The sequence below is a fragment of the Colobus angolensis genome, unplaced genomic scaffold (assembly GCF_000951035.1).
Source record: "Colobus angolensis palliatus isolate OR3802 unplaced genomic scaffold, Cang.pa_1.0 Scaffold6, whole genome shotgun sequence".
NCBI classification, from domain to species: Eukaryota; Metazoa; Chordata; class Mammalia; order Primates; family Cercopithecidae; genus Colobus; species Colobus angolensis.
In genome coordinates this window covers 9,171,621-9,193,274 of record NW_012119598.1, presented here as the reverse complement: position 1 = coordinate 9,193,274, position 21,654 = coordinate 9,171,621, and the positions used below count along the sequence as shown (strand labels likewise).

General features: G+C 36.5%; 1 long non-coding RNA gene across 1 annotated transcript in view; it reads right to left on the bottom strand.

Moving 5' to 3' along the window:
- Nucleotides 1-21,654, bottom strand: part of LOC105526623 — a 359,766-nt gene that overhangs the window by 216,533 nt on the left and 121,579 nt on the right. Inside the window, exon 3 of the long non-coding RNA XR_001004107.1 lies at nucleotides 8,142-8,200. This is a non-coding gene — a long non-coding RNA (uncharacterized LOC105526623). The remainder of the gene's footprint in view (nucleotides 1-8,141; nucleotides 8,201-21,654) is intronic.

The window sequence follows — 21,654 nt, the reverse complement described above, 5'->3', positions numbered from 1 at the left end:
TCAAAAAAAAAAAAAAAGAAAGAAAGCTGGTATCATTGAAAGTTTTATGCATGGTAATCTGTCTCGCCAGGAAGACTATAAGGTCCTCAAAGACAGACAAATTTTATATTATCCTTATAGAGCCTGCACCAGGTCAATGACTGACATAGCTCATTAGCTCAGAAATTATTTGAATAATCAATAATATAGTAGAGTGAATGTGAGAATAAATTTTTACTGTATTACTATCAATCTCTAAATTGGATGTAAATAAATTACAGTAGAAAAATTTAGACATTTCTAAATGAATATTGTTAAAATATTTAAATATATGAGAAAGGAAAAAGGGAAAGTTGAATTTATTTGAACCTTGTAGTCTGTAGACAAAGATGAAATATCACATTCTAAATTCCTAGAATTGTTCTTATTCAAGACAGAAAATGACATTTCAGAAAAAGTAGCTTGGAATTTAAGAATCATAGGAACATTTTGGAGTCAATATATTCAAAAGGTAAGAAAGGAAGTATGATAACAATTCATACAAAAATGAAAAAACAATAGGACTTCTCTCAGATCTTACAGGAATTTGTCCTTGCTGTTACTGGATACAATCCTGGAAATGGATATTTATTATGGCCTTTTTTCTCTTCCAAAAGAAAGCAATTTAGTGTGAAAAGTAATGTTGAGTCTGTTTGTGCCTGTCCACCTTTAGTTTTCTCCAAGATTTAGCCCCTACATCAAGGCTCTGCAACTGGCTTACGTATTTCCCCAAGACATCACTCAGTAACTTGTGGCTTATTCAAACTGATAAGTCTCTGGGATTCTAATTTTATGGTGCAAGAGTTTTACAATATTTCTCTTAAAGTAAAAATAAAGAAGTGTTTTTACAATATACTGGAGTGTGAAAAAAAGTCATCTATCACATTTTAGAAAGTGTGATTTTTCTGTCACACTTTAGAAAAAGACTTGAAATACTATGAAAGTTAGGTAGAGTAAAATCTTACAAAAAACGCTTTGGTTCCTGCTGTTTCAATTTAATGAAGGTCTGGCCTCCTCTCCTTTCTACCACAATTCCACAAGATGCCTTAAGTCTGACCATCCTCTTGCATATCCAGGACAACCTCAAATCCCCAGAAAGGCAAATCTCTCTTGCCCTCCTCAATCTCCACCTGCCTATCACTCCCACTTTCTTTCTCCCCTCCTTCCCCACAGAACCCCACAGTTAGCCCATGTGGCGACTTCATGTAAGTCAAGCATAAGACAAAAGACAAGACACTTTATTGTCATGTGCTGGAAAATTTTTGCAATAACTATATCAACATTTGATGACTGAGATAAATAGTTTCTCCAAAATCATTCAATCTGTAAAACTACAAGCAAAGCCTCACTCACACACACACACATACACGCACACATGCACACGCACACACACACCCCTACCAGGACCACTGACTTTACAATATCAATGAATCTGGTGGAATTTCAAAAAAGGAAATTTTTTTCTAGATTTTCCGTAAAAATACAGCGTTCAACTTACTCCATAAAATCCAGGAATATGACTTAGACATCACATGTTTCCTACTACGTCTGGCAGCTGCTGAATGAAAGACAAGTATACTGTCAGCTCTGCGAAGAGTCTCCTTCCCTTCAGTTAGGAAATCGGGCAAAGAAGGAAGGAATTAGGCCACTAGGCAGCACCCCTGGTACCTCTTTAGAGATCTCTGGGAGAAAGAGATCTGTCCTGCCTACTTTCAGTAAAAAGCATTCATAGTGCAAGCCTTTTTAGAAATCTTCAGGCAAGCAGTATTGCTGAAGGTAAGTTCTGTGATCTGGAGAATTTACTGTGAATCCTAGAATAGATCTGGACGAAGACTGGTCACCATGCCCCTCTAAAATTAGACTAAGAATTAGAAGACATTAGGTGAATGTATGAGAATATAGCCAGGCTCTTGAGAGAGGAGAGGTTTCTAAGGTGAAGAATAATGGAAAATACTGTGAAGAAGAAATTACTTATTATTATATTACTAGTTAGCTAGCTGGATAGATAGACAGGTAAACTAAAGGGCAAATTTAGAAATTCATTTAATACTAATGAGATAATGATTACATATGGTTAATATAAAGAAGTCATACAAATAGATACAAAAAGACTAAAACACCAAAAAAAAAGCTATAAAAGGTAGCTCATTCATTTATTTATTCATTCAAAACTACTAGAACATCTCCCATGTGGCAAGCACCATCCTGGGTGTCCTAAAGACAGCCATGAATAAAGAGAAGTCTATGACATAGATACTCATTCTTAGTTGAGAAGACAGAAAATTAAACAACAAAAAAAAAATGTATAACATAATGGCCGAAATGTCAGATAATGACAAATGCTATGAAGCATTTAAATAAATGATTAGGGAAAACCTTTGGTTTTTGAAGAGTTTTATACATTGAAGGACAATGTAGTCTATTCTGTAGAATATTACTCTGGCTCATGTGTGGTAAATGCATTCTAAGAGGGCAGGAGTGAAAACAAGAGGACCTGTCAGATCATGATACACTACAAGAAGTAAAATCTGATGGCTGTGCAGCTATGAGAAATGTCTGGATTCTAGATGTTTTTGAAGGTATCATTGACAGGATTTATTGATTCTATGTACTATATGATACTAAAAAAAAAAAGATTCAAAAAATACTTTCAAGTTTGTTCCCTGAATAACTGGTAAATCACAGTTCCAAATATTAAGATTGATCATGTTAAGGGGTGGCAATTTTGGGGGGAAAAATTAACATTTGGTTTCAAATATATTAAGTTAATGATGCCTGATTGACATCCAAGTGGAGTTGTTGTATAGGCAATTACACACACAAATCCAGGGGCTAGGTGGAGTTTGATAAAAGAAGATTTGGGATTTGTCAGCAAAGAGATGATATTGAAAGCCAGATGACACCTAAGATGTCAGCACAGGTGGAGAGGAGGGTCAGAAAGGAGCTAAGCATTCTATCTGCTGGCTGGATGTTGGTGCCTTAAAAACTGTCTATTGAATACAACAGCTTGCTAATTTAGGTTGCTAAATGAATGCACAGAATAGAACCCCAGCCCCTCTATTGAGTTTTACATGAGCAAGAAACAAACATCTTAACATGCTAAGTCACTTAAATTTTGAGGTTTATCTGATGCTTTAATTGGTGTTATCTTAACTAAAATAGAAATTAGTACCAAGAATGGACACTAATAAAAACAAAAACCCTAAAATTGGTGGCATTGGCAGAACATAACTAGGAAACTAATAGCAGAGGCTGGAAAAATGAAACCCCAAGTTAAGCAGAGGCAAGATGTTCAGTAACAATGATGCCCACGATATCTTTGGAGGCAGGCCACTAACCTCCCTAGCCTGTGGCTGTAGCAAAAGATATTGTAAAATGGAATTATGTGAGCATGCATTAGATGTTACTAGCTTTATTTGGCAAGATATTAGAAAAAGAAATGACCACAGGAAAGAATTATCCAAAGTACACATAAAAATGAAAGGGAGTAAGAAAACATCCAGAAATTTTAAGCCTCAAAAGTTGGGAATGCTTACCTCAAACATTAATACATAATTTTTGAAATTGAATAATGAATAGTCTTAAGATATAATTATGTGACGAAATTCAGATTGAACCAGGCCTTCATCCCAAGTCTCATGGCCTTGGGGTAGATGTCATTGAGTTGAGAAAGAAATAAACGGTGATGAGAAGAAAAACAAATACTACTACTTTAAGAATTGTGTCTAAGAAAGAATTGTGGGTATGGTAGCTGGCATATTGAACTGATTGTAAGCAAAGAGATGAAAGTCTATTAGTTGCTTTCTATTTTTAATTTTTTAATGTTTATGGATACATAATAGTTACACATTTATGGGGTACATGTGATATTTTGATACAAGCATACAATGTATAATGATCAATGCATAATGGTAATTGGGGGTATTCACCACCAATTACTACAAACATTTGTCATTTCTTTGTGCTGAAAACATCCCACATTTATTCTTCTAGTTATTCTGAAATGTGTCATAAATTATTTTTAACTATAGCAGCCCTATTGTGCTACCAAACACTAGATCTTATTCCTTCTATCTAACTGTATTTTGTAACTTTATCCCCTTACCCCCACAACCCTTCCCAGCCTCTGGTAGCCACCATTGTATTCACTACCTCCACGAGATCAATTTGTTTTAGCTCCTACATGTAAGTGAGAACATGCAACATTTGTCTTCCTGTGCCTGGAAGAGATGAAAGTCTTATTAATTTTAAAGAAAATTATATTGCAAAAACAACCATGAGCTAGGACGTAAAAGCCTTTGGCTGAGCCTTGAAGCAACTCTTAGGCCACCCAGCTCATACAGGCAGGAGGCAGGCAGCGAAACCTCTAGGGCCCTCAACTGCCATTGCGGCCACGGCAGATAATAGACAAGCAAAGCTTCCCAGATGGCAGAAGCAGGGGCCCCCCAGAACAATGGATGGGAAAATTCCTCCCTGAGAACAGAATCAAGTTCTGACCATGGCACTTCTCTCACTGCCAAGACTACATAACAGTTGTCCACAGGATTTCATCATTACCATGGACTAGTGACTGCTGCATACATTGCAATTTTCTGTTTTCTGCCTGAGGTATTTATTCCAGTTATCCTGTCCTGGTGCCACCATGCATGTGGCTGAAGTAGAGGAGTTAAAAATTTTGCAATTAATCTAGTAATCTAATAAATAATTGGTAACTTTGCATATTAACAGGTTATAGTAAAGTATGAAATATTTTGCAAAAATATTATGTATATGTATACACATATATAAACACATGCAAATATTATCAATAACTCCTAAATATATTTTGTCTTTAGCTTACTTCCAACAGACACTCAACAGTTTTACTTTTTAATGCTTTTAAGTTATGTCTAATATCAGGAATTTCTGAGACCAGACTCTATAGTATTTTCACATCATCTTTAGTACAAGCTTTTGTAATCAAAGTCTCCATTAAACTGCTCTAGGCAACCTTGCTTGTCTACAACTATTTCATCTTTATCTACCAAAAGCACTTACCCAAGAAACTTTGTGCTGCCATTACCTCTGAATTATATGTTTTTTCAAGTTCCATAATACAGTATAAGAAAAAGGAGGCCTGCTAGGGAAATAGCCCACTATGTTAGTTTTACTTCCTCAACAGCGCACTCGAAGACAAAGATTTGAATTCATGTAGTTTGTTTGGAAACGGATCCCAAGAAACACTGGTTAGAAAGTAGGGGAGTGAGGTAAAGATGGGAAGGAAGTCAGGAAAAGCTACTTTGTCAGGCAAGTTGCCCCTCGGGTGACTCTAACTTTGTGCCCCTGGGAAACTGTAAGACGGACACTCAACGTTGTGCTCCTCCGTGTTGGTTCGTCCACTGGGACCCACAGACCTAATCTTCTGTGTCTGTAATTGAGGGCTGCTCCTTGATGGCAGTCTTTCCTCCAGTACTCCCAGACTGCTGCAGGCCCCACTGGCCAGAGACACAGTCACCAGCAATTGGAAGTCAAACCAGATTGTACGAAAATAGTAAGGACGCAGGTGATGTGGGCAGCGTGTGCTCTATCAACTATGCAATTTGTCAGAGAAAGCACTCATAGGTAGAAGCTGTTGAACTTAAAATATCTGAAACTTCTGTCTCATCAGCATTCCTCAGGGTATTCAGGAAACATTATCAGTTAATATTTAAGATTTATTCCCGACACATTTTGCCTTTAAGTATTTAGATGAAAATTTTCTCACTATTAAGATATTAATGGCATGCTATATATCCAGAATAAAATCCAAATTCGACTTCCAAAACAGCTTATAACAAAACAACTTTCTTCTAAGCATAGATGAGGTTGCCATCTCCCTATAGTGCAATCAATTCTAAATTTGCACCTAGAGTATGTGACATTATCCCACTTCTGCATAAATTACATGCATTTACAAAGGTGCTAGATATTCAAAATGTTTCTTTATAGTCCATTTAAAAATAGTAATACTATTGGAGGAAAAAGAATATAGTTAAGTTGTAGACTGAGTAATACATAATTTAATCATTCTAAAAATTGCCATAGATCAATTTAAGAGCAGATAATGTTCCTGCGAACAATGGTGAATTGATTGCATGTCTTTAGATCAATATTGTCTGTTTTAGATTGCAAACTCCTAGAGGGCAAGGATAATTTTGTTTAAATTTCCTTGACTAAAGGCTTAGTACCATACCATGCACTTAAAAAAAGCTTTTTTTTTAATGTAAGTATTAATATTTTGATCCTAACAAAGTTCAAAAATTCTTCTATGGTTTCATTCCGGTTAACTATATGGATTTGGCTTTTTTTAAAGTTCTGGTACAAGTCGGGCATGGTGGTTCACGCCTGTAATCCTGCTAGTCAAGGCAGGCAGATCACCTGTTGTCAGGAGTTTGAGATCCGCCTGGCCAACATGGTGAAACCCTGTCTCTACTAAAAATACAAGAATTAGTGGGCATGGTGGCAGGCACCTGTAATCCCAGCTGCTTGGGAGGCTGAGGCATGACAATTGCTTGAACCCAGGAGGCAGAGATTGCAGTGAGCTGAGATCATGCCACCACACTCCAGCCTGAGTGACAGATTAAGACTCTGTCTAAAAAATTAAAAATAAAAAAGCTTTTGCATAATCTACATATAGGCTCTGTTGAATATCATGCAAGTTGTTCAGAAGTTGTTTGTAAACTAAATTCTGCCTGAATTATTCTGCCAACCCATATCCCAGCTTTAATTTAACTTAGGGACCAGCATGCTTTGAACAGAAAAGTTACCCATGGTGGTTATTCACACTGCTCAGTTTTATCACCTCCCCTTCTCGTTCCGGCACCTGGTAGAATTCAACTTTCGGACTCCCTGAAGCTTGCATAGGACCCTAAACTAGTTCTGGGTAAGTACAAATGACATAAATTATTTAAGACCAAAATGTATAATTACTGACTTGAGACTATCCCAAATTCTATTTCCCTCTATCAAAACAATTGGTTATATTCTGAAGAAATGTCTGCTCCATTCCTGAAGTTCTACAGTGCGGACACATGGAAACACTCCCTGCTGATCCATGCCGGAATTTAGCATGAGTGAGAAGTAGGCCTTCGGGACTGTAAGCCGCCAAATTTGGGGAGTTGTTTGTTCCTCCAGATCACACTCTTCACCCTAGCTGGCTGCAGAAGGCCAGACTAAAGAGTCAGTCAATCAGATTTCTTGCCCTCTGGCTCCAGATTGGATTCTATTATTAGAGAGATCTGGCGGAAGATCAGAGGGAAGCAGGTAAATGAGGAAAGCGTATTCATATTCCCTTAGCTCACAAGTTCCCATTTCCCTACATGACAACCACGGCTCTTCTCAAGGTGGCCCCTGCATAGGAGCCTCTCTTTCCAGCTAACTCACCCCTTCAAGCCTAGGGTTGGAAATAGACCCTGTGTTACTAGTCTTGGATACACTCTATCTCATGGTTCCCCTATTTCCTATCTACACCTTTGCAAGCAGCCCCTTTATTGGATATTCTTTGAATTACTCTGTGGGAATGAGCCATCTGTTTCCTGCCATAACACCAACTGATAGGTTTTTACAGCCTGTACTGTCTGGTTTACTCATTCTACCAATAAAACATGACATTGTTCACAAAGCGTTCTTCCTGAATGACTGTGGTTTCCTCTACATTCAACCTTGCCAAAATCAAGGAAGAGGCTGGAGATCTAAATTCCACTATCCTCTCAACAGTATTTATACAATAGAACTCTTTCCCCCAGACAATAATGCCTTTCGGTCTGAGAAAGCAGTGGCATTCCTAAATTACAATTTGTTGCTCCTCTGTCCAATTCCAGCATATTTTAACACTGCAGTACTGATTCTTTCACACTTTAGGGAACTCTAAGAAAGCAAGGTCTTTGATATTATTCCTTCCTCCTCACATTACCTCCACACATCTTCCCTCAGGTTGAGTTTATTTTTGTTTAGTGTGCCAAAAGAAAAAATCTTCATAAAAATAATGTTCACAGACAGTTGATTAGTGATTCCAGATACTGGATATTGATAGGCCTGACATACCTTCATTATCTTAATAAAGCACTTCATTTAGCTAGTTAAGAAATGAACAACAGATTACTTACCTACTTGGAAAGCCAGGAAGACTTGTTTCATCTTGCACTGAAGAGTTCAATGACATCACCTAAAAAAAAAATCATAAAAGGATCTCAAATACATACATTAAAATTTCAAAAAGAGAGAGAAACTAGTAAATTACAGATTATCATCTATGAAATATGTTCAAAAGCACAGTTTAACAAGCCTATATTTAAAATTACTACAAATAAAAGTGATTTTGCCATTAGAGGTAATTTATGTTTTATGTACGTTTGACTTATCAAATTATCTCCTAAAAGTCCAATCCAAGTTTGTTGGAGATAGATAAACATTCTATCTCCCTAAAAATCACTGTTTTGTTTTCCTTTCCTGGATAGTGCTTCTTTACCCTTGATTTCTAACATTTATGTAGCATTTCACAATTTCATAACCTTTTCATATATGTTGGTAGTTCTTAGCCTTTTGCAATTTGTGGAGACTTTTAAGGATCTGATGACAATAATGAACACTCTCACCAGAATTTTGTGCATGCAATGTTGGAGGGTTCATCAATGTCCTAAAATCCATCCAGAGTTACTAACTCCAGTAATCCATAGGTTAATCGTCACAACATCTCTATGAGGTAGGTATTGCTATCACCATTTTTTAATTAAGAAAATTAATCTGCATGGGGTTCAATTACTTGTCCAAAGCATGCAGGATAATCTGGTGTTAAACCAAAGCCTTTCGACATGACGACCATGTTTTTCCTTGTGTCTCATGACAGCCTCCTACTTTTGTTGATGTGAATCGACACCTATATTACACTATTTTATTTGATGAAGGTACAGTCAGAATTTACTAGACGAGAGTCCCAAACATACAAAATTTTCTAAATAAATCAGGCTAAAAATCTCATCTGATCTTCAAATCATGGATCTATTTTGCTTTTAGATTCAGTTAAATCTCTAATCTATAAAAGTCATTCACTCAGAAGCATTTTGAGTTTATCCCATGGTGCTATGCAAAATGAAAAGCAAATATCTATTCCTAAAACATAGATGTGGCTCACATTTTAAACAGCTCTTATTTTCTCTGTTGTCCTGTCAGTATCCACGTACATCCACCTTGGACTCTGGATCCATGGCCACAGTCCCTGCCTGCCTGGTCTTCCTTCATTTACTTCAACTAAATTCTCAGATTTTCTGACCAAGGATACCCAAAGCCTCCAGTTTACTATCAGGTTGAGTCATATGAAACTGTAATTGGCTAAAAAGAGTAGAATATTGTCAGTTTAATATCATTCAGTTTTATTTAGCTTTAGTGCCTGGACCTGTTGATGCTCAAGTCTTATGGGGAAAGGAAGAAGAACATGATTCCAAGAAGACCTGGTTCTAATCCACTGTGCCATTTAGCAGGTCAACTACTTCAAGAGAAACACTTAAACTCTCTAGGTAACAATTCCTCATCTGAAAATGAGGACAATATGGTTCACAATTGTGTCATAGGATTCTGGGGAAGTATTCCACGTGATAATATCACCTGCGAAAGTGCTTCAAAAATTTTTAAAGCACTACACACATTTAGGTTGCTGTGATTATAGTCAGCAAAGATGCCTTCATCAGCAAAACCAGCATTAAATTTTTTAAAAGAGCAGTAGAATCATATGTCCACTAAATTACTCACTGCAAATGTCCAGACATCACTGGTACCCCTCACATGTTGGTGCTGGTTTATTTTTATATATTTATTTACATGACATTGGGATGACTCGCTTATATTTATTGGGATAAATATAAATAAATATATATTTATTTACATCACATTGGTCAGCCTTATAGAAGAGCTGATGACCTGGTTCCTACATTGCACATAAGCCAGCAGATGAGTCACTTAAGAGATACAGTGAAATTGCATGACGTAGTTATCTGCCCACTGAAATCACATAATGAATTTACTATCTGGTATTAAATTACCACTTCGCCATAAATAACACCAACCTAATGGTCTTAAAAAAATAACTGAAATAAAAAAGGAAAGTTATTTATAAATAGTATATGTGGGATTTTTAAAGATATTGTAGTAAAATTGTGTTTTTCCACAATTTTTAAAATGTGCTAGAGCTTATGTTTAACAATGTTCCTGCCTTCTAAAGGTTGAGTAAACAATATTGCAGTATGACTTTCAACACCAGGGCCAAGCCCTTCAGTAAATAAAGCCAAAATGAATTGTATCATTGACTACCAAATGTGCAAGGCAAATATAAACCTATATAAATCATGAGTAAAAATCAAGTGGAGGCAGCAAAGACCTTTCAGCAACTGCTTTCCAGGCTTGTAAAATTCAGCTGAAGAAACTGGTACAGAATAAGTTTACAAAATAACGAATTTCCTACTGTGTTATAGATCTTGAAGAAGAAATCGAAATAAAATGCAATTCCTCAAAAAGGCCAAGTTTTTGATGATTTGACAACTAACTTATGGCCCTAAAACCAACAATAACTGCTGTCACTTCAATAGCCTTCCTAAACATTTCATGGTCAGGTTCTCCTAGGATGCAAATCTGTAACAATTAAAAAGTTTATGAAAAAAACAACTCAGTACATAAATCTCAGCTTTCAAATGTGCGTACAAATAATTTTTATCTTATCTTTTTTTTACAATTCATTTCTGTCTTGAGCCCCCATTCTATTCAGTAGTCAAATTTCAGGTTAATCAGTTAGTGCAGTATATCCTCAGTCTGTGACTAGCTTGACGATACTCTCTACTCACTCATTATCCAAGGGCTGTCACCTTAGTTTCAAGGAGTGTACTTGGTGCCACTGAGGTGCCATCCTCAGTGAGAATGGGAGAATGTCATCTTCTCTTCCCATGATCAGATGATAAGGCATTCACATTTTACCTGTTTCTGGCTGTTGGTATCTAACCATATCGCCATGTGCCCATTCTCATTGGGTCTTAGATCATTGCTTCACGGAAGTCACTTTGCATCTTTTAAGACTCTGCTATGAGGCCCCTTCATGTCCACTCTCTCTCTCTCTCTCTCTCCCCTCTATTTATGTTCCTCTGTAAGGAGGAAGTGGAGGGGAAGAATAAAATGTACAATGCTGTATGTTGGTAGATAGAGTTTAGAAAGGACTTCTTCCCTATATAGAGGATAAACCTAATAATTCTCTCTGCTTTTCTCATAATGGCCATCCCAAGCTTTACCCACTTGAGTATGGGCTTTGGATTCAGAGGGTGCATTCAATCCCAAAGTCCACCACTTTGGGAAAGTTTCTAATTTTATCTTGAATACTTCATCTATAAAACAAGTATAATAGTATCTCCCTCATAGGGTTGTTGCAAAGATTAAAGGAGACAATAAATGTAAAAATAATTAGAGCATCGTATGATGTATAATAATCATTCAATAAATGATATCTATTATCATCATTATCTCTCCTCTCTCCATGAGGTCCTCCAGCTTCTCCTACTCATAGCAATGCATCAATTTATATGACTCCAGTGAAAAGACAGCAGGGTCAACACTGAGTTTATAAATAAGAGTGGAACACAATGTTGATTAGGAGAAGACATTTTTACAAGATCCCACGTGTTGGTCTCAACCCTTGCATACATGAATGTGTGGCATTCCTTATCACTGTAGAAAATGTCCCCACATGCCTAAAATATATCATTCTAATATAGGCATAGAGAGTTACTATTTGAATCCAGTCATTAATACCTATTTAATGTTATAACCACCACCCACAGTTGGATATTTTAAGTAAGAAAGGAGATCAGTATGAATTCTGTCAGCTTTCATCTGTGTCTTTTCCTGAAAGTATCCAATTTTAAATCCAAAGAACCAGTTCTTCCAAAGTATTTACAGTGAAAAAGCATCAAAGATTAAATCAATCCAGAATCACCTCATGAGTAAGTAGCCCGGTTAGTTAATTACAGGATTCTCTGTTGCTCTTTTTTATTGTGGGTAAGAGTTCTTGATGCAATATTTTTGGTTAATTGAAGATTTTCGTTAAAACTATGCAAGACAGCCAGCAAATAGTGCATTTATGTATGTAATAGAAATGGTTGTAATATATCATTAAGACACTTCAGGGCATGTTTTATTGGTTCATTAATACAGTACATGCCTTAGGTGTATTCAACCACTCGGGCCCTATATTAATGGACCAATAAAATGTACCCGGGAGTGCCTTAATGCTACCCTAATATGGCTAAGTTTAAATTAATTTTTTCAGGCTTATCTTTTTAAAAATTATTTTTTCCCACTTGGGAAGATAGATTCCTTCACAGGGGGGGAAAAGTTCATGGTGACAGAACAAGAAGAAGCAGGATAATAAAAATCTTTCGGTTTCATCAGTTTTCTAAAATGGCTCATCCTTTTGGATGGTTCCATTTCTAATCTCCTGGATTCCATTCCCAGCGTCTTCTCATATCTTTCATAGAAATCAATAATCTTGTGGCCAGGAGCAGAAAACTAAGAACTATTTCTTTTTGGAACTAGGAGATCAAGAACCAGGAAATGTCATAGCTACCTATAAAAGCCCTGTTACCTTTCAATCTTTCACCAGGTCAGAACAAATACTTACCTTGCTTTTTCATCTACCTCCTATTAGCACCTTCTGTAATCAAGGAATGATGCTTCCTCTTAAAAGGAAAATGATTCTTCCGTCCTTCTCTTTCTGCTTATCATCCACATTATACTCCCTCGCTCAGCGTTTTAGAAATTCTTGGATTCTACCTTGGGTTATTTAGGAATCTACTTGATAGCAGAAATTTGAGGAAATCTGAGGAAGGTATAAGTGAATTAAAATCTCAGCCTTACTGTGGACTTGCTGGGTGGTATGGGTCTAAAAGTTTCCAGTTCCTCCTCAGAAAAAGGATAATATTGTCTGTCTTACAGGCAGAGCATGAACACTAAATGAGATAAGGCATGAAAAACACTAGGTATAAAGCCTGGCTCATAGAGACCATGGGATGTTAGTGGTAGTTTTTGTTATTAACTTCTGAAATGCCACTGAAGAAATGAGGATGGATGACAACAGTTAAACAGTTTGGACTTCCCCAAGAAATGCTGACAATTTAGTCATCTAGAGTATACAAAGCTGATGCCCCTTCTCACCCTCCTTCTTTTTTTTTATCTATTACCACTAAAGCACAAGACCTTTAAGGGGTGCCTAAGAAACAGAGTATAGACTAGGGTTTCCTAATTTCTTTACCAACAGTTAATTTTTGTTAAGACTGTAGTCATGTAGAGATGTTTATCACCACTGATGTCATGAGTGTCATAAATAAGTCCTACAATGTGGAAAAACACCATTCTTGACTAGAACTACAGTCTCTGTCTTCAAAGAAGTTATCTTTCAGTTGAAACAACCAAATATATGTAGAACTTTAAGTAACAATACAAGATAGATTGTAAGTGCCACAAGAGTTTTTATTCAACTTTAAAAATAATGGAAAAGGGTCCTATGAAAAAAGATTAATCTCAAAAGGAGTCAATCAGGATGCAGGATCTACACAGCACTCTTAGTTTATTGAGGAAAGGGGTAAATTTTGAATTGGGAATGATGAACTGATAAGAGAGATTTAGAAGTAATTCACATTGGGGAATGCGGCCAAAAATAATGTAATTTTACCAGCGAGCTTTTGATGAACAATATCTGGGTCAGAGGAATCTTGGAGAGCACTAGTGGGGGATGCATTTGGGCTACTCCACCTTTCAGGTCTTAGAAAACGAATACCAGAATTTTGGTCAGGGAGATGACATAAAATAAAAGCAGTATTTTTAAAATATGTTAATTACTGTGAAGTCTAGTGTGAACTGGAGGGAGGTGAGAAGGTATCAGAGAGATCCGTTGAAAGAGGATTATCATATTCCATATTTGAAGTGGTTGGATCTTAAATAAAAAAAAGACGAAAGAAAATAGAAGAAGAAAGTTCAACAAAAGTTGATAAATATTTGATTGTAAATATGCAAGGGAGAGGAAAGAGAAAGCAGAAAGAAAACCAAAACGTGAAGAGATGGGAAAATTATGTAACTATTTGCTCCATTCAATTTGCTTAGCACAGAAAAAATAATTTTTCAAAATCTCATTCTATGAGCCTCACATGTTCCTAAAATAAAAAAGGCTGAGAAAGTAAAGGCATTATCATTATTAAAAAATACAGTTAAAAAGTAAATGGCTCAACAAAGGTGGGCCAGTTGCGTGTGTTAATTTAATGCATGTAGAAAATTACACTTTGTCTATCATCATAGCACAAAGTATAGCAACTCTGAAAAAGCCTCATTTCTTTCATTTTGCCGAAATGATTTTCTTCATCAGAACCCTGACTTCTTCTTTCCACTTACTTAAATAACATTTATTCTTCAAGGCCCATCTTCTCTAAGAAACTTTCCCTGACTGCTCAAACACACATTGAGCACCCTTCCTTCCTTGAACTCCTGGAGCCTTTGCTGAATTAGCCACTTAATTTAGCACTATATTATGCAGGTCAGCAGCACACAAGTCAGCATGATTATAAGAAAAGGAGGCAACAGTAGGGAATAGATCTCACATTTCACAAAGTTTACCATGCCTACTCCCATTTCTCCAAAAAGAAGAATTCTATATACAGTTAGAAGAATGGTTGCATCATTGCAATGTGTATGTCTACTCTTAGGATAATTGCATTATAAAATGCTACATCTCCATATTTTTGTTGTTGTTGTTGTTGTTGTTGTTGTTGAGATGGAGTCTCGCTCTGTCACCTAGTCTGGAGTGCAGTGGCTCACTGCACTCAGCTCACTGCAAGCTCCGCCTCCCGGGTTTACGCCATTCTCCTGCCTCAGCCTCCCGAGTAGCTGGGACTACAAGCGCCCGCCACCTCGCCCGGCTAGTTTTTTGTATTTTTTAGTAGAGACGGGGTTTCACCGTGTTCGCCAGGATGGTCTCGATCTCCTGACCTCGTGATCCGCCCGTCTCGGCCTCCCAAAGTGCTGGGATTACAGGCTTGAGCCACCGCGCCCGGCCGCTACATCTCCATTTAGTGATTCAAGTGAAACATGAATTCATTACATCGAAGTTGCATCTCATTATACCCATAGATTTACATGTTTGAGAGATAGGAAGGGTGCCTTTTATTAATTTTTTTGCTCAATTTGCACAAAAGAAAATTACCATAAATATGTGATGATTTATTGGGAAATTTCAATAATTATGTGAACGCTTTAAGAAATGATATACTTTAATTGTCCAAATATCTGCCCAAACTCAAGGATGGTATAGCCAAGGATGTCCCAGTCATGACTCCCAGGGCCATGTCTTCCAAGGAGCCATACATAGCAGGGTGAGATGGAGCATCTGGGGAAGAGAGGTCTGCCCATCAGAGGTCATACAGAGTAAGAAAATCCAGAAAGTCAAGAGAAGCCAAAATCCATTAAGAAAAGCAATGAGTAAAAGCTAGAGAGAATAGGATTTGGAACTAGAAGCCAAAGAGCTAGAGGCAGATCGAAGCTGGGGTATATTGCCAAGAGTCAGAGCTGGGATTAGTGAGAAAAAAAACTAGTGATAGCCTATCAGTCCTAGTGTTGAAAATTTAAAGCAATTGCTTAAAAATAGCTTTGGAACATTTGAGACTAGACTTAATCATACTGAGTTAAAGGCATTTTTCTAATTTATCTTGACACCCTTTTGTTTTTGCATTTATTCCTACTATCTTTTGTGTGTTTAGAGACACAGTCTCGAAGATGATTGTTAATTTCAATAATTTGCCCCAAGCTCAATTTTAAGTTTTAGAGTCCCTATATTGTCTGTTTACTATGTACATTCGTTTTTAACTTTCTATACAAATTTTAAAAACTACACATTACCCATAAACCTTGAAGTTGACAATACATTTTCATGATCACTGCACAATGATATCATAGGGAAACAATGCCATTCTTAATTGAAAACCAAATAGGAAGACAGAAATTTTATACATTTCCAGTCACATGGCTCAAATTCGACCATCAAATAAGAATCTTTAAGTAGACTTCAGTTTTGTCAATAACTATTCAAGGTCATATTTTAGAATCTGAAATTCTCCCCTCAGCCCCCATTATCTCTGTAATTTAGGCTCAAAAACTGGATTTATTACAGATGGTCTTCTACACTAACATGGAAATAATTGCACCAGCCTTTCTGGAAGGCAATTTGGCTATGCATACTAAAAGCTTGCAAATACCCTTATGTCTTTATCAGAGAGATTCTGTCTGTGCTGTGTAAATTTTTCCTAAGGAAACAATCATGGATGTGTGAAAATATTTGTCTACAAGGAGATGTCCATCACATCATTGGTAATTACAGCTTTTTAAAAAAATCCAAAGGTACAAAATAAGAGTGTGGCCAAGTAAACTATTTGAAAAACTATGTAGTGAAAGTAATTAACCACAAAATATTGTTGCGGAAAAACAAGGAATAAATATAGAATGATGCATTACTAAGTATAAGAAGAAATCATCTTATCACAGAGTCTGATCCTCACATAGCATTTAACATCTGATCTTCTTAAAACATTGAAAAAGAACAAGCAAGAGGAACCTAGTTGATATAAAAATGCTAGAATTCTTTATTTCTGTTCATTCTTAGAATACAGTATGAGCTCCTTCCTATATTAAACGTCCCATGTGATTATCTAGTTCCTCTCATTCCAGCTTATTATTTGCCACTTTCCCTTTTGCTCACTACTGTCCACTCATTTGTGCTCTGTTCCTGAAATGTGCCAGTGGTCTTGCAGCCTTGGGGCCTGGCAGTTCGTTCCATCCAGAATGTTGTTCTCCCATTCACCATCCCCACCACCTCCCCCTGACTCTCCCTCAGACCTCACATTAAAACACATCCTCACAGGAGCCCAACCCTCTCCCAGTTTAGAGTAAGTCCCGTTATTAGATATCCTCAAAGAACTCTGGACCCAGTTTCATAGCATTTAAATCTATTTTAATTATATAGTCATTTTGTGGCAATCTGTTTAGTATCAGTTATCTCTAATAGACCAAAAACTCCATTAAGGTATGAAATGTGTATTGCATCTATTAGGAACTCAATAAATTGTTGCTGAATGAATGAAGTTATGGGTATTATTTACTTTTCCCTCTTCTAAGTTTCTACAGCAAGCATGTGTAACTTTTATAATAAGAAAAAGCTTAGTTGCCAAAAAAGTCTAATTGAAATATTCTGATACTAAAGAACATCAGGATTAGGAAGGTGCTGGAATTTTTCAGTTTATATCCACATTCCATTTTCTTGCTAAGATAAACTAAATCATTACTTTAAAATTAGGATTTAAATATCTCTGTTACATATTTTGAACTTGAATTTGATTTCCTATTTTTTCTCTGTAACCATTAGAAGAAAGAATATAAAATACCAAGCAGAAAGTCTCTGTGTGTGTCTGTGTATGTGTGTGTGTGTGTGTCTGTGTGTGTTGAAAAGAATTTTGCCTTAAGAAGCTACTTCTCAGATAGTAAGTACTAAAATAGGAATTTCATGGGTCAGATCAAAAGAAGAGATAACTCTTAAACAGTGGAATGGTCCACTGGTATGTGCGAACTGATATTATCTTCTACTTCTTTCTTTCAGCCTTGACCTATGTAACAAAGAATTTGGTTTTCACTATTCAATCGACGTGAAAATGACTGCCAACCTTCTACATGATCCACAGTCTTAGTCTGTGATTCTTTTTTGATGAGAACAGATCCTTGTGTTTGTACTTGTCTTCCTTTTTTTTTTTTTTTGTCTCAAGTTGCTTCTCTGTTTTTAAGCACATAAAATGTATTTCAACACTTAACAACACAAGAAGTGTAATCAAGAGCTACGAAAACGTTCCAGCTAAGTTTCCCTTTTGAAGTGATGACCAACTATTGCTACACAGTCGGGCCCCCATGGTAGCTTAATAGTATGTTATAAAAACCCTTTTCAACACAAAACAGGAAAGTAAACCTGCCAAATTTACTCTAAAATATGAAATTAATTTCCTGCCGCAGTCTCTCTGCCAAAATAATTTCATCTAATGTTGAAGGTTTGTAAGTTGAATCTTTTCCTAAAAATTGGAAATTAAATGCTGTGTTTCTAATTAAGCCTCAAGTTATGATTTCGACTTGAGAAAAAGAACAAATACAGTTACCTCCTCTTCAGGGGATCTGAATTGTTCGATATGTGTAAGGTTCTTGATAATATTTTACGTTTATTATTAACCTGGCAAAAACACTGTTTCACAACTGGGTGTAATTTTCATAAAATAAAATATAACTGCATTATTATAAATGCCTCTTCTTGACTTTCTCCTAATCTATCCAAATTCAGTGCTTCTGGTGGAAGCACTTGTGTTCACATAGATTTATCTCACCCTATAAAAGCACAATTCATTAAATAGACTAGTCTATTTAAACTAAGGCAATTTTATCACAGTCAATTCAATTATTTAACACTGCTTTTTTAACACACTACTTAAAGCTTTCTTTTGACAAGTATTTCTTTAAATAAATGAGTTGTAATTTAAAGAATGAAAAAAGATCAAGTCCCCTTACAATATATGCAATTAGCCTATAGGGAGATGTTTTGCTGATACAAATCTAAGTTTGATTTGAAAGTTTAACTGAATCTCAAGTAACAGAAGCCACCAAGGTTATTTTTCAGCAGAAATAAACATAAAGAAACGTCCTATGTGCAATTAACTTTATTTTCCTGTGTTGCTTGCATTTTCATTTAAAGGGGTAACATTTTGGCCAAGTCTACATAATTAAACAATCAGTGATCATCTGAATAATTTATTTTAAAGATAATATAATCTGAAATATGCAGAACCGACTTTCTCATCCTACTAAATGATAATCTGGTTAGTGACTCTGTAAAGTAGTGATAAACCATGGAATGAAAAGTTTAATAATTGCCTAGCTGAGTACTAACAAAAACAAAATTTGCACTCCAGATTAAATGAGCTGAATAAGGAATGTTGCCATAATTAAAGAAAAAAGAAGTCAAATGTGTTTAGAGCACAGTGTGTTTGTCAAGCAGTGTCTTTATCAAGGTAATATCATTAATTTTTCATTTGTGTTATCCAAAAAAAAAAAGGTGAAAAGGTTCAAAAGAACATGCTACATTGTCTGTCATTGTACGAAAGGATTACTGCAATGTACATGCTTCTTTTGATATGCGATTTATGAAACGAAGCTCATGACTTTTAGTCAGATCTCAGGTAGCCTTGCTCCTAAATAGAAATATTCAAAATATATTATTGTGACTCAAATATTTCAGGTAAAGGGAATTCTTGGTACTTGGCCTTTCATATCTTTTTGTTTTTCTTTCTTTTTATTATTAAGAAATAGCTAAAGATGGCCTTCATTTATCTGGTATAGCCACTCCCCATATTTTAGTAAGCAACTCATTGGAGCAAATTACTTCTCTTAGTATAGATTAGAGAATCAGTAAGTTTGATCAAAAACAATTGAATAATTGTCCAGAAGTACACTCTTCATTATATTGGAATCACCTAGAAATTAAGTGCTGTATACTGAGATACATCCAAAAAGGCAGTGTTAAACTTAAGGATAGCTCTGTATGCCCTCAGACCTACTTTGCCCTTCTATATCCTAAAAATGAAATACATACCTTTTAATGACACATGATAATATTTTCATAGGACCTAAGTTCCAAATTTAACCAATCACAGTTCATAAAACTAAGAGCTAGCCAGGCATGGTGGCTCACGCCTGTAATTCCAGTACTTCAGGAGGCTGAGGCGGGGGGATTCCTTGAGCTCAACAGTTCAAGACCAACATGGTGAAACCCCTTCTCTACAAAAAAAAAAAAATTAGCTAGGCGTGGTGGCTCATAGCTATAATCCCAGCTACTCAGGAGGCTGTGGCCGGAGGATCGCCTGAGCTCAGGAGGTTGAAGCTGCAGTCAGCTGAGATGGCACCACTGCACTCCAACCTGGGAGACAGACTGAGATCCTGTCTCAAATAAAACAACAACAAAAATAAATAAATCAATAAAAGCCAAGTTGGAGATCATCCTGAAAGCTTCATTTGGATGTAAATTCACGTGTGTTAATTACCTCATTTAGGAGTATAAAAGTAAGCCAAGCTATATCTGGAGGAAAATGACAGAAAAGTCTACATGAAAATTTCCAAACAAAATGCAGTTATAATTGTGTGTTTACTTTAGTGACCTGTTTCATGCCCACCATTCGCCTTCCGCAGTAGACGTGTCCAGTGTCCCATCCCAGTCAGGTCTGCCTCTGCCCTAAACATTCAGTTTAGTCCTCCTATGCATCACCACACCACTGATAAACAGCGGCCAAGACAGAGGGCACCCCAGTGTGCGGCGAGATCCTTGCAGCTGACAAAGCTGATAATGGCAAAATGAACATTCACGAAATAGTTCTCCACAACAAGGACCTAAATTATTTATCCAGGTTATTATCAGAAAGTACAAGGATGAATCTCTGTGAGCTATCTCTAAATTCCAATTCTATACCCTCACTCCACATTGCCCATGGTAACATTTCCTTTTGTAATTTCCTTTGGTAGCATGTAATAGATACATGTGATTGTTATTGCCATCTACTTAACATTGGACTTTCACCAATTCACACAGCACTGGGAGTCTTGGGATGCACGAGAAAGATGAAAGTTGGGATTCAGACTAAGAGTATTTAGACAGACAAAAAGACATTTCAAAGAAGACACATTCACCAGTGTTTGCTGGCACAATGCTATCTTGACATAGTCAATATGGGACAAGAGGAACAAAAAATTCCTCAAGAGCGATGCAGCTTAGCAATCACTATCAAATGCCGCATTTTATAGATGAGGAAACTGAGGGACAAGAGGTTTTAACTGCACCACTCACAGCCACTCGGCCATTTATTAACAAATCTCCCACCAAAACTCCAGCGCCCCCGATTCCCAGTTCAGTGGTCTTTTTTCTCACTAGAAAACATGCACATATTTTACAGAAAATAGATGTAGTTGTTTCTTCCAATCTTGTGAAATATAAATTGTTAAATGTATCTGTAAACTATTTAATATCAAAAGATAAAGAACCAATAACAACTGAAAAGTAAGGATTGCAAAGGCCTTTCAACCATCACATTGAGCAACAAATGGCTTTAAAAAAGGCTTTTTGGATATACTTCATATTAAAAATATTACAATAATACATATTATAATTATAAATTTAATATTACTTGGGCAAATATGAATTTATCAGTGAATTCTCAATAGTATATCTTATTTTAAATGGTAGAATGGTTTTTTTTGTTTTTTGGTTTTATTTTGAGACGTAGTCTTATTTTGTCACCCAGCCTGAAGTGCTGTGGTGCGACATCAGCTCACTGCAACCTCCGCCTCCTGGACTCAAGTGATTCTCCTACCTCAGCCTCCCGAGTAGCTGGGATTACAGGCATGTGCCACAACGCCTGGCTAATATTTGTATTTTCAGTAGAGACAGGGTTTCACCATGTTAGCCAGGATGGTCTCGATCTCCTGACTGCGTGATCTGCCTGCCTTGGCCTCCCAAAGTGCTGGGAT